Raw genomic sequence first — 12,341 nt, forward strand, 5'->3', positions numbered from 1 at the left:
TAAAAAAACTACCCTCTCACTTAGGAGACAATGAAGACGAGTCCATAGTGTGTAAAACCACTCAAGTAAAAAGAGCGGAACAGACCCTAGAGGTAGACAACATCCATTCAATCATATCTACACCCATTCAATGCACTTTTACTTTGGGAGAATTGTTAAAAGTTAGACCATATTTATGGAATGATTTACAAAAAACTCTAGAGAAGGTGGGGATAACAGGGCTAATCGCAAAAATTTGGGTAAATTGATACATGAATTGGATAACAAGGAGATTAGATCTGTTCCAATGAACAAAGTTGGAGAAAGACACACCTATTTGGATGTGTGGAGCCTCAAAAAACAGGAGTTTAAAATGAGAAGAATGTTTCTAAGAAAGGGATTGCACAGCTGAAGCATATATACCTGCACCCTTTCTGGAGCATTTGTTTGGGCCATTTGAATGGAGTCAAATTTTGGAAACAATGGATATGTGTGTGAATACGTTTATGCCTACTGAATTTTGCAATGAGGATGGATATGACATAATTCCCATACAAATGATCTCAACCCTTCACATTGAAGATGAAGTTAAGGAACCCAAGGACTTATTGAAAGGTCAACAAGTCTTTCCAGACCTCTATTATGATGTTGACGAGTCTGAAGGACATTTAACTACATCTGATAATTTTGGGTCACAAAAAGAACATGTGAGAGCCAAACTACTCATAAAAGGAGGAGAGGAAAAGTTTTTTGACTTTCCAAACCAAAAAACAAGAAGACAGAAATGGTATAGAAGAAAAAGAGACACAAAAAAATTGAAATATAGACCTATGCCATTTGTTTCTATCAGAACACAGTTTTTAATGCAAATAGATGGACATGATTGTGTCAAGGACAAAATCACGTGTAGATATTCTTCAGACAACAAACAAAGGACACCAAAAATATCAACAAAAATGAGAAAAGAAACTCAATCAAAACCTAAACAACAGGATGATGGATCATCCATGACACGGGCTGAATGAAAGAAAAAATATCAAGAGTTGAAGAAAACTCTCAAGGAGATGTATATCACTAAAGTGGAAACAACCAAGGAAGAGAGTAAAGATGTAATGAGTGTTCCATCCGATTACGAGAAATATACTCGTCAAGACTGAAAGATCATAGTCGAACAACCTGTAAGGGATCTCAGAAAACAGAATGAATCCTATGAAGGACCTAAAAATGCAAAGAAGATAGCTCTAGCCGAACCAAGAGAAGAGCTTAGACCTGCCTACATTACAAATGACTTGACAGAAGAAGAAGAAGATCTTTTTCTAAACTTGCTGAAATAATACCGAGGTATCTTTGCTTGGTCTTATAAAGATCTCAAGGGTGTTGATCCAGAAATCTATCAACATACCATACCTATGAGAAATGATGTGAAACCAAGTAGACAAAGGTCATATACTTATACCGGAACATTTGCCAAAAAGATCAAAGAAGAGATAATGAAGCGCAAGGAATCCGAATTCATTTATGAAATTGAACACACATATTGAGTGTCTACGATTGTGGTGATACCCAAGAAAAATGGAAAATTAAGAGTGTTTGTCAATCTCAAAAAAGTGAATGTAGCCACCATTAGAGATAACTACCCTCTTCCAAACAATCACCGAGCATGTTTTAGAACGAGTTGCAGGAAAAGAAGATTACAGCTTTTTAGATGGATTTTTAGGATACAATCAACTTTTGGTTGATCCCAAAGATCAACATAAAATTGCCTTTGCAAGTGAATGGGGTATTCTTGCCTATAGGTTTATGCCTTTTGGGTTAACTAATGTTCCTGCCACTTTTCAAAGATTGATGAGCCATGCTTTCAAAGATTATCTTTGGAATTTCTTGGAAGTATATATGGATGATTTATGTGTACATTCATCAATCCGAGCTAATTATTTTGAACACCTCAAAAAGGTATTCGAAAAATGTAGACTTTATAGGGTTTGCTTAAATCTTGAAAAGTGCACATTTATGGGCAGACAAGGAAAAATTCTTGGACATATAGTGTCTAAAAATGGCATAGCTACCGATATGGATAAAATTTATGTTATTGCTGAATTGTCTAGACCGACAACATCCGAAGGGATTCAAGCTTTCACGGGACATTGTGGATATTACAGATGATTCATTTACATGTATGCTATAATCGCAAAACTCATGTATGTCTTGATTACACTCTTTGTATGGACTGATGAGTGTGAAGAATCCTTCATGAAGCTTAAGAAAGCTCTTACTTTAGCCCCAATATTGAAAGCACCAGATTGAAATAAGATGTTCCATATACATGTTGATGCTTCCAATTTTTCCATTGGATGTATATTAGCTTAACCAGGAGACGAAAAAATTGATTTTCCTATTTCTTATGCTAGTAGACAATTGAATGTGGCATAGAAAAACTATACAACCACTGAAAGAGAAGGATGAGGGATGATCTATGCCGTAAAAAAGTATAGAAATTACCTATTAGCCAACAAATTTGTGTTCTTTGTGGACCACCAAGCTTTATTGTACTTGGTCAACAAGCCATGCAACACAAAGAGAATAGTGAGATGGTTCATCATTATTTTGGAATTTGATTTCACTGTAATTGTAAAAAAGGACACCACACACCAAAGAGCAGATCATTTTATCAAGGATTACTTCAGGAGAACCACCAAAAGGGGGTAGATAATGATATACCAGATGCATATCTATTCTCCGTAGAAATGATACCCCGTTGGTCAGAAGATATGGTTTCATTGATGACCATAGCTCAAGTGGATTCTCAAATACTACTTCCTATTACACCTGGATTAATTGAGCAATTGGCTATGTATGAATTACTAGCTGGAAGGTTATATAAAAGAAATCGAGATGGAATATTGATTTTGTGTATGAATCGTGAGGAGAAAACCCAATACCTAAGTCAAGCACACATTACCATAGTAGGACTTCACTTTGCGGAAGACCAAACTATGCGACGGATCTTGAGACTTGGAGTATTTTGGCCAACCATGAGAAGTGATGATCACTCATTTGTGAAAAAAATGTCTTCAATGACAAAAAAAAGCACCCATATCTCACGTGATATTATTTCAAGTTTCACTTGTTCTTAAGTGGAGTAACTATCTAGTTACTTACTTATCAAGCAAAACATTCCCGGAGGATATGAGTAAACGCCACCAAAGAGCTATTGAAACAGAAGCAAGAGAATATGATCTTATTGTAAACCAATTGTATCCGGAGAGGAAAGGATCAACATTTGCGTCTTTGTGAAAATGAAGATAAATATATCCCCACTCTAGAACAAACACATGTTGGATGAGCTGGAGGTCACTTTTCTAGTGAAACCACCGCTAGAGCAATTTTAATGACATACATATGGTGGCCAACACTTTTTGCAGATGCCAAAGAATATGTTCAAAGATGTAATGCATGCCAACGAGAAAACATTCCAACAAGGGTAGATAGCATGCCTGTAAGACCAATGATGTGGGCTAGATCTTTTGCAAAATGGGCCATAGATTTTATTGGGCCATTTATATAGAACTCAAGCTCAATATATCATTGTAGCTACTACGGACTATTTGACCAAGTGGGAAGAGGCTAAGGCAACCAGAAAGAATGATACTAAAACCACAGCCGCATTCTTATATGAGAATGTTTTCATAAGATATGGACTACAAATAGAAATTTTCAGTGATAGATGAACTCATTTCCTCAACGTGGTAATTGAGTATCTGTTGAATGAATTTATGGTAATTCATAACAAATACGCTCCATATCATCCATAAGCAAATGGACAAGCTGAGCACACGAGTAAAATTCTTAGCTCAGTATTGACTAAAGTGGTTAGTTCAGAACGAACTAATTGGGAAATGAATCTACATGCCACTCTATGGACTTATAGAGTTTCATTCAAGACAACTTTAAATGCTACACCCTTTAATCTTGTTTATGGTCTTGATGCCATACTAATGATAGAATTTCTATTGCCAACACTAAGGGTAGCTAAAGATCTTAAGTGGACCGGACATGAATTGTCAGAGAGGCTCAAAGATTTAGAAAATCTTGATGAGCAAAGGTTAATTACTGTAGCTCACATCTATGCACAAAAATGGAAGCAACTTTTTTTTTAATTCACATCTAGTCACAAAAAAGGGAATCTAGTTTTAGTGTATTCTCTTAAGCAACACATTCCAAAATTCAAGAAGAAGGAAAATGGACCGTTTATAATTGAAGATGTATCTCCAAGGGAACAATTAAGTTATCCACTCTAGATGGTGAACCAATGGCTAACTGGATTAGTGGATGCCGCTTAAAGAAGTACCATTAGCCACTAACCAATGATTTGCTAGAGAAGATGCATGCAGCAAAGCAAAGAAAGATGAAATGACAATAGGTTATTGATGAATCCCAAGAGGAATCTCGACTTTGAGTACTCAAGGAAATTAACTGCTTTCAAAAATCAACAAACACCTATTCCCATCAACACTTTGGAACCAGATGACAGACTATGGGAATTGAAGAATGATGCAGTGTCAACGGATGATGAATGGCATGATGGAATGGACTTTTGCATCAAAGTACAAGTGAACAATCATAGCACAAATGCATTGGTAGATACCAGAGCTTGAATGAATGCAGTCAGTTATTCCACTTACAAGAAAGCAGCGAATCAGTCTTTAGCATCGAGAATATCTGCTATCAAAGGATGCAACAAAAACCCAACACCGACGATGGGAGTAGTCAACTTGAATGTGATAGAACATGGATGTTCATTCCCTCATCAATTTGTATGCATACCAGATGAACTTATGAATGAAACAATGATTCTTGGAATCATGGATGCGAAAGTACAAGGCCGAACCAGATTGGGACACCAATCAACTCAAGCTGTCACCTAAAGGAGGACAACTCATTGTTCCAATTGCATTGAGCAAAGAGGAATGGAAAAGAAGTTACCCATAGAAGAAACAAGGGAGTCATCAATCTAAGTCGACCTCTAGACAAGAAATGCTACAAGTAGCATGCAAGGAGTCAGGCAAATATGGGTACCAAAAGCACAAATCAAGGACAATCCGTCTCAGATTTGGGTGCCTAAAAACTCATCTATCATAATGACAAAAATTTCACATTTGACAACTCAGAGAAAACATCTTTCAGAAGAGAAACTAGAAATAGATGGGTTTGGAGGAAAAAAGAGCACAAACTGTAAAGCCGATGAAGCAGTGGAAGGTTAAATCTCAAAAAACTCAACCACAACAGATCACCAACAAAAAACCAAGATACCAGTGGAGAGTTAAATCTCAACAACCGTCATCATTGATACCTACAACTCAGGAAATCAATGTGCCAAATCATCTAGATGGTACAATCAGACATAGAGCACACAAATTATAGAATTTGCTATTTATAAAACATCAACAGGAAACCTTGACCACGGAAACCCTTGAGTTAACTACTTAAGACCCCAACTCTTGCACAACATGCTGGTTTGAATTTCATTGATCTTCAGAGCATGGTAGAGCCAACCACGGCTATGCATAGACACGATTGTTCAACCCATGTACACAGTCGTCCCATAGTACTCCATCTAGGAGGGGTGGAAGGGAACTTTAGTAATTAAGGGCAATGTTTGAAGAAGGAGGAAAAAAGTTGGATGTTAACTGTGTTTTTTGCAAAATTACCTAATAATGCTCTTAAAAATCATCAACAGGGGAATTTCAACTGATAACATCTCCTCGATGAGTGTAAATAGTGTATATACCATTAGAACTTATACATTAAAAAAATAGCCTTGGTTCCTTATTTTCATCAAATTTTCTTGATATTGAAACTTTAAAATGGAGAAGTCCACCAGAAAGTAATAAATTAGTGTTTTTAATGGATTTTCTTAATTATTGATTTTTCACTTTGCTTTTTAAGTGTACTTTATGATTTTCTTTGATTTTTTAATAAACAAGTCAAAAAGTAATAATAAATAGAAAATGAGCTCGGATGGAGAAACTAAAGATACACTGATGATAAGAAGAAACAAGGCAGACGACACAAAAATTTTCAACCAAAATGAGAAATGGAAGCGGGAGGCCTAAATTAGGTCGCCAAGGCCTACTATTGCAAATTCTTGTAGAATGAGCTAACGGAGTCCGATTGAGGAAATTTTTTATTTAACATAGATTTCATAGCCTAGTAGGACTAACAGAGGAATCTGGGGAAAAATAGTTTGGAAAGTCCGAATATAGATATCCAAGGTAGCCCGAAATCACCTCATTTCCACTAGTCACTCTTGGAGGAAAGAGCTTTCTACCTTCTTTGCATGCGATTTTCGGAGTCCACAGTTACCCATTTTCAGCGCCATCTCTCACGAGACATGAGGGATAGGTTCTAATCTTATCAAAGAACGTTTCTATACGGTCGGATAGCAAGTCTAGGACTAGGAAAAAACCCTAGAATCCCAGCAGTGCACAAACACCTACGACACAAAAACGACCACAGCAGCCTGTCAGCTCAACCAAATTGGACGATACTTGAATTGTAGTATGTCCCTAGATAGTAGAATACCTCCATATCATTAGATGACCATTTGGAAGGGGTCGAGGGGGTCCCAAGTAAATAATCTAGGTTTTTGTCTCATGCCAAAATTGGATTTTGACTCCACCGGAAGCTTATAGACAAGGTCTATACACAATGTACCTAGATGGTTTCAAGAAAATAGTCAAGGAGAGCTCTCAAATAGCAGGAAACAGCTCGAAGACTACAAAGTGTGAAATGTGACATATGAATTCAAACTGACTCTGATAGAGCCCAAACTGGAGGATCAACATCAGGACTATGTAGCGGACAAGTCCATGGCTTCAAAAGTGACCAAACAACTCTACACACCAAGTAGTAACAAAAACCGGTGATTTCAGAGTCGACAAGAGCACGAAGTGATGCCAACACGACCAAACCTTTCCCAATTTAATTTTAGGACTTGTTTTAGGTGTAATCAAGATGTGTAGGTCAAAAAAGTATCTTTTCATGCAGAAAATGTGATTGTGGTTAATAATCATGATTATTTACTTTTGTGCATATTTGGCTTGAAAATTATTTTGTCACTTCACCTATCACTTATACACATCTATCTCATGCTACATATCAACTTTGAGCCCAAAAGATCAAGAAAATCTCAGATTTTGTCAAAAAACGCACTAAAGGCTCTTCTGTTCAAATTTTGAGTTAATTGTCACATTTTTTGATCCAAATCATCCCATATCTCACACAAAGGCTTTACATTATGTCTAGAACCAACTTGCAATGAAAACTGTTCAATTTGATGAAAAAGTTAGTGATCGGCATGGCATCCTTACATGTTTTTATGCATCTATGCATGGCTTTTGTATAACATGAATTAATGAAATATATCACAGAAGACTATGTAGTGTCATCATCATACAAATTACAAAAAGTGGTCATAGTCCAAGCTTCTAGTAGGGGTGATGTAGAGTAGGTGTACTTGTATACGTATGGTTAGATAGATCTTTAAAACTCAGTATAATTAAAGGATTATCCAATCTTTAATGATAAGATTTCTAGACTAAGGAAAAATTCCTCAACATGATAATACCTACGTGTGAAAAAAGTCACAATGTTATTGTGATGTACGTGTAGGAGAATAGCAATAAAATCTAGCGATTCACCACAACACTGACAATATATTTGTACATCAGTCATGTGTTGATAGAGGTAGTTACACTATTTAAGTTAGCAAGATTGAAGGACTCATCGGCAAGGTATGGAGCTTTTCCCAAACATAGCTTAAACCGTGTCAAACTTGACTAAACATTTCTTCATCCAACACTACTTTTGTCAGCTACTTCAAAGTGAGAACATGAGGAATTTCCATAGCTGAAGCCAAGTGGAGGCTGTAACTGTGGGATGGGTTTCTAACCTCACTTCTATCTTATTGCAGACATAGCGAGAACCACGAATATAATTGTCAATCGATGGGACGAAGCTGACTCGACTAGTGCATGGAGACTACAAGAGGGTGTCAATCTCTTGGAAAACAATAGGCAACTCGCAACACAAGCTATACTCAAATGACCTAAGTTATCAAAAGCTAATTTCTAATCAGCAAACAAATCATAACCGTTACAACATCAAATGACATCCCAATGTTACAAAACTTCTAGGACATGTATATAAGACCTAATCACACATGCTTATGATCTCAAATCTCACTTTTGATGAAGTGCAAAAACCACAATTATTAACAACCATGAGTTTTTTATTTAATTGTTTATTATCCCAAATGCATATAAATTCTTAGCAATGATGTCTCAATACCCCGCCTATGCTTACTTTGTGATTCCTAACTTAAATTCCTACTTATGATGAAATTAGGTTGCAGGTCGGCAATGCCAAAAGCTACAGTTTACCATGATATGTTTACGTCAATGCATAGAGCTCTTACTTGCGGTTGCAATGCAACAGACGGAACTGCAATGTGACGACTGGGAAGGGAGTAGGAAGCGCGAGAAGGAGAGAAGTGAGCGTTGTTAGCTCACGCTGTGTTTCTATTATCCAAAACTTGAAAATAACTTACAAAAATTGGTTTTTATACCTTAGCCAAGGTTTCTTTGGTCAAAAACTACTAATCTGGGAGCTCTAAGTAAGGATAAATTGATACAATCTGGAAGCTTATAGCCCAGGGTCATCGATTACAATATCCAAAAAGAATAAGTGTTTTTATAATAAAAGCTCCCTAAAAATGTTACATGGGTTAATGTGTTGCTAACATTCCCCCCCTTCTCGATTGTGTCATCCCTTGACATAGTTTCATGGACTGCAGTAGTCTTTAGGTTGACGGTTGGCGAGGCGATCTTTAAGTGCGTGTAGAGCTCTCTCATATCTGATGCGTCTTTCTTTGTCAGGGACTTGCAAAAACTGAATAGTGACTTTGTTTTTAAGTTCAATGACAGAATAGCCAACAAACCTTGATGTCAGATTGTGGATCACTGGCCCAAAAATCTTTGTTCGCCACGTGAAGAATCTTGTGTAAAAAGCCTCTTCAAATGCCAACATGTTGCTGGATGGCAAAAACATACATTTTGCATAGAAGCCATAGAGGACTTCTTTTGAAGGCTGTCCACTCAAATCATAGCACAAGCCTTTGTTACCTTCTAATAAAGACATCCAGGGGGGTCTTGCTTGCTTAGACTCATGAAAATCTTGAATGCATGTAAGCAGCATTCCATAGATTTTATAGAGCATTGCACATGAGAGGTCAGGGAGGCTTTTGAAGCAGTTTATGGCGCCCGTTAGGGTTTTCACCATGTATTCCTTCGTTGTTGGTCCTTGCTTTGGAGCAGGCAGTCTTGGGTAGTTGAGCTAGGTTGGTCTCTTGTTCCTCAGTGATTCATGTGCTAGCCATGTCCTTACCCTTGGTACAAGACAAAATGTAGGGTCTCTTTGTATTGCTACAGGTGCTCTTGTAAATAGAATGAGGTATCGTGAGTTCTTGTAGAGCCAGTTCTTTCTCCATTTGGGGTGGAGAGCATATGAACCTTCTTCTTGCATATCCTTGTAAAGTCTTTCTTTGACTTGCAGTAGCTCCACCTTTATCAAAGGGTAGGGCAATGACTGTTGATGCCATTGAGCATTGATTTGGTTGGGAGTGAGCTGGGTTACATTGACTGAGTGGATAACTCTCAAGTCCCAATCCATTGGTGCTTTCCATTCAGCATCTACTTCATGGACAATATGCTCTTTCAATGCATCTTCTTTAGCTTTAGAAAGTTGGACCATTGGCACTTGATCTTCTTTAGTAATTGGTACCTGGAATTCAGAATCTCCAGTTTTCTCTTTTATCGGTTGTGTTTCCATATCTGCAAAGGAGACTGATAGTATGTCTATAATTGACTGTTTAGAGGTTCCTGCCTCGTCTTGAGCTTCCGTATGTCGGTCTCTCAGCAATTGGTTGGCTCTCTTTAAATCCTCTATTTCCTTGAGCAACTGCTCTTCTCTTTGTATTCGCAGTAAGGCGAGGTCTCATCTTTGTGCCTATTCAAACTTCAACTCAAGTTCCAAGTCCTTGTTTCTCTTCTCCAAAGTCTTATAGACTTCGTCTGTCCCCTTGAGTGAAGCTACGGCTGGGTTTTTCCTGATCTACCTTAGAAATCATTAATTTTTTCCTCGGAGTATTGCAATGAGGCATTGGCTACATCTAATTGCACTTGGATCTTTTGGATTGAATGAGTAGTGATTAAAAGTTCATTGGTCACTTTTGTCAGCTGTTGGTCCTTGCTTTTTCATGCAGCTGACAGGTTCATGGGAGGAGCTCTCCTAAATCTTCCATCTCTTTCTGCTGCCTTTCCTTGACAATTTAGTGTTGTTCTGCTTCATTTTTTAGCTCTTTAATCTGTCCTTGGAGATCTTCAATGATGATCATCCTGTCCTCGAGATCACCTTGTAGAGCATCTATTACCCGTTCCAATTCTTTATCTTTAGCACTGCAGCTCAGCGTTGCTGTTCGTATCTTTTCTGTCATTAGCTGCATCTGCTTTGCATACTCATTAACTTGGATGATCACTTCATTCGTGTCCCATTCTTCAGGCTATACTTGAGACTGCGTAGAAGTTCCAACAGATTTTGCTTGCGGCTCTCTCGACAGTGCAACGGATTTTGCTTGTGGCTAGGCAGATGCTTCATTTGATTCTGGTTGTGTTGTTGTAGAAGGTCTAGCTTCACCTTTGTCACTTTCCTTAGGTTGTTGATAACTAGCTTCTTCTTGTTGTTTCTCTCTTCCCTTTGCTTCCTCACCTTCATTGGATTTAGCAATTGGTGAAGGGATTGGACTTGGCATGGGATGGTATTCTTGTTCCGTAGTGGGTGAAGTGGGTCTTGGAGACATCTCTCCTTGTTTGTGTTGTGGTTCACTTTGTTGTGCAGCTTCTGCTTGCCTGTTGCATAGCTGATTCTTCTCTTGCTTTCCTTTGCACTTCTAGAGAGTTTCTATATCTTTTTTTTAATTTTTATTTTAATTAAAGTTATTTAGAAATGTTATACAATTACAGATTGAGAAAAATCATTTACAACCTATCAATGAGGATGTGTATCATCCTCTATTGACTTTGAGAAAGACCAGAACTATTCAGAGGAAATTTTCACTGGCATGCAAGTTGAAGCCCTTCTAGATGTATGTTTTCTCAACTTATAATATCTCGAATTATTTTGTACACTTTCTTTAATCTAGCTATTTACTATTAGGATGTAGAAGAAGAGGATGAGGCTTTAGCTTCAAATGGTTCTTTCTTGGCTCTTATTGAAGATGTCCCAATGGTATGTCTATGTGATTGTCCTTTACAATAATTAAACTAGATATGTATTTAATGTGTTTTATTCCAAGAACATGCAAAGGTTGATCTCATTAAAGAACAAATGGATTTTGAGAGCTCTCTTGAGGAAAATCAAGTAGAGGTGAGCTCTAGAAAGAGCAAGCGTTACTCACCTCTTTTAACTTTTATATATTTAATATCCTTGAATGCTTTGAGCTCTAACTTAACTTTTTTGATGCAGTGGAATCAAAAGATGATGGATATGATGCAAACTAAAAAGGCAAAAAAAGATTGCACCAAGAAAAAGGTAGTTTTATCTATTGCCCAAATGTTCATAGTCTAGAGCTCTAATTGAACTTTTATGCTTTCAATTTTCTATGCATGCGAAGAATGTTCTTAATGAGAGTGTTACTCTTCTAAACACAAACGCCTTCAATGAACTCTCAAATGGGCATGAACATGTAAGAAGATTGATTTTAGTTGTACTCATCTTTTGGCATCGATTAAGCTTTTTCAATTAAGTCGTGACTTTATACAATTGAACTTTTATTCAGGATATGAACTTTGATAAAGACAACCAAGAGACGATTTTAATTAAGTTTTTGGAGGTTCCAACAGTGGATGCATTGTATATTACACTAAAGGCTAGTTTCAATCTAGCAAAGCGTAGTACGGATTTCACAGGAGATTGTCAAGAGCAAAGTGTGGATGGCATTCGCTCATCATTTGTGGTGTACCTTTTGGCCACAAAAAAAAGTTAAAATTCCCAAATGTGACTCTTTTCCACTAAGCATGGATGATGTAATTGTGGTTGAGTGATGTTATGCTAATTTGTTTATTTTAATGTAACCTTGAGACCCAAAGAAAGGGTGAACATTCTAGCCTCAACTATTTTCAATTATTAAATTTATGATGTAGATTGAATTCTTCAAAAAACTATTGTGAGTTACTCTTATACATTGTTCTTTTCTTATTGGCTAGCCTCTGCTCCAAATAACCATGCATAATGAGTTTGATACAAAG

General features: G+C 37.2%; 1 pseudogene; it reads left to right on the forward strand.

The window, feature by feature from the left end:
* Positions 1–11,284: 11,284 nt before the first annotated feature.
* Positions 11,285–12,137, forward strand: LOC147459657 (uncharacterized; annotated as a pseudogene).
* The last annotated feature ends 204 nt before the right edge of the window (positions 12,138–12,341 follow it).

Source organism: Adiantum capillus-veneris, chromosome 4, assembly GCF_014529385.1.
Source record: "Adiantum capillus-veneris isolate H3 chromosome 4, ASM1452938v2, whole genome shotgun sequence".
NCBI lineage: Eukaryota > Viridiplantae > Streptophyta > Polypodiopsida > Polypodiales > Pteridaceae > Adiantum > Adiantum capillus-veneris.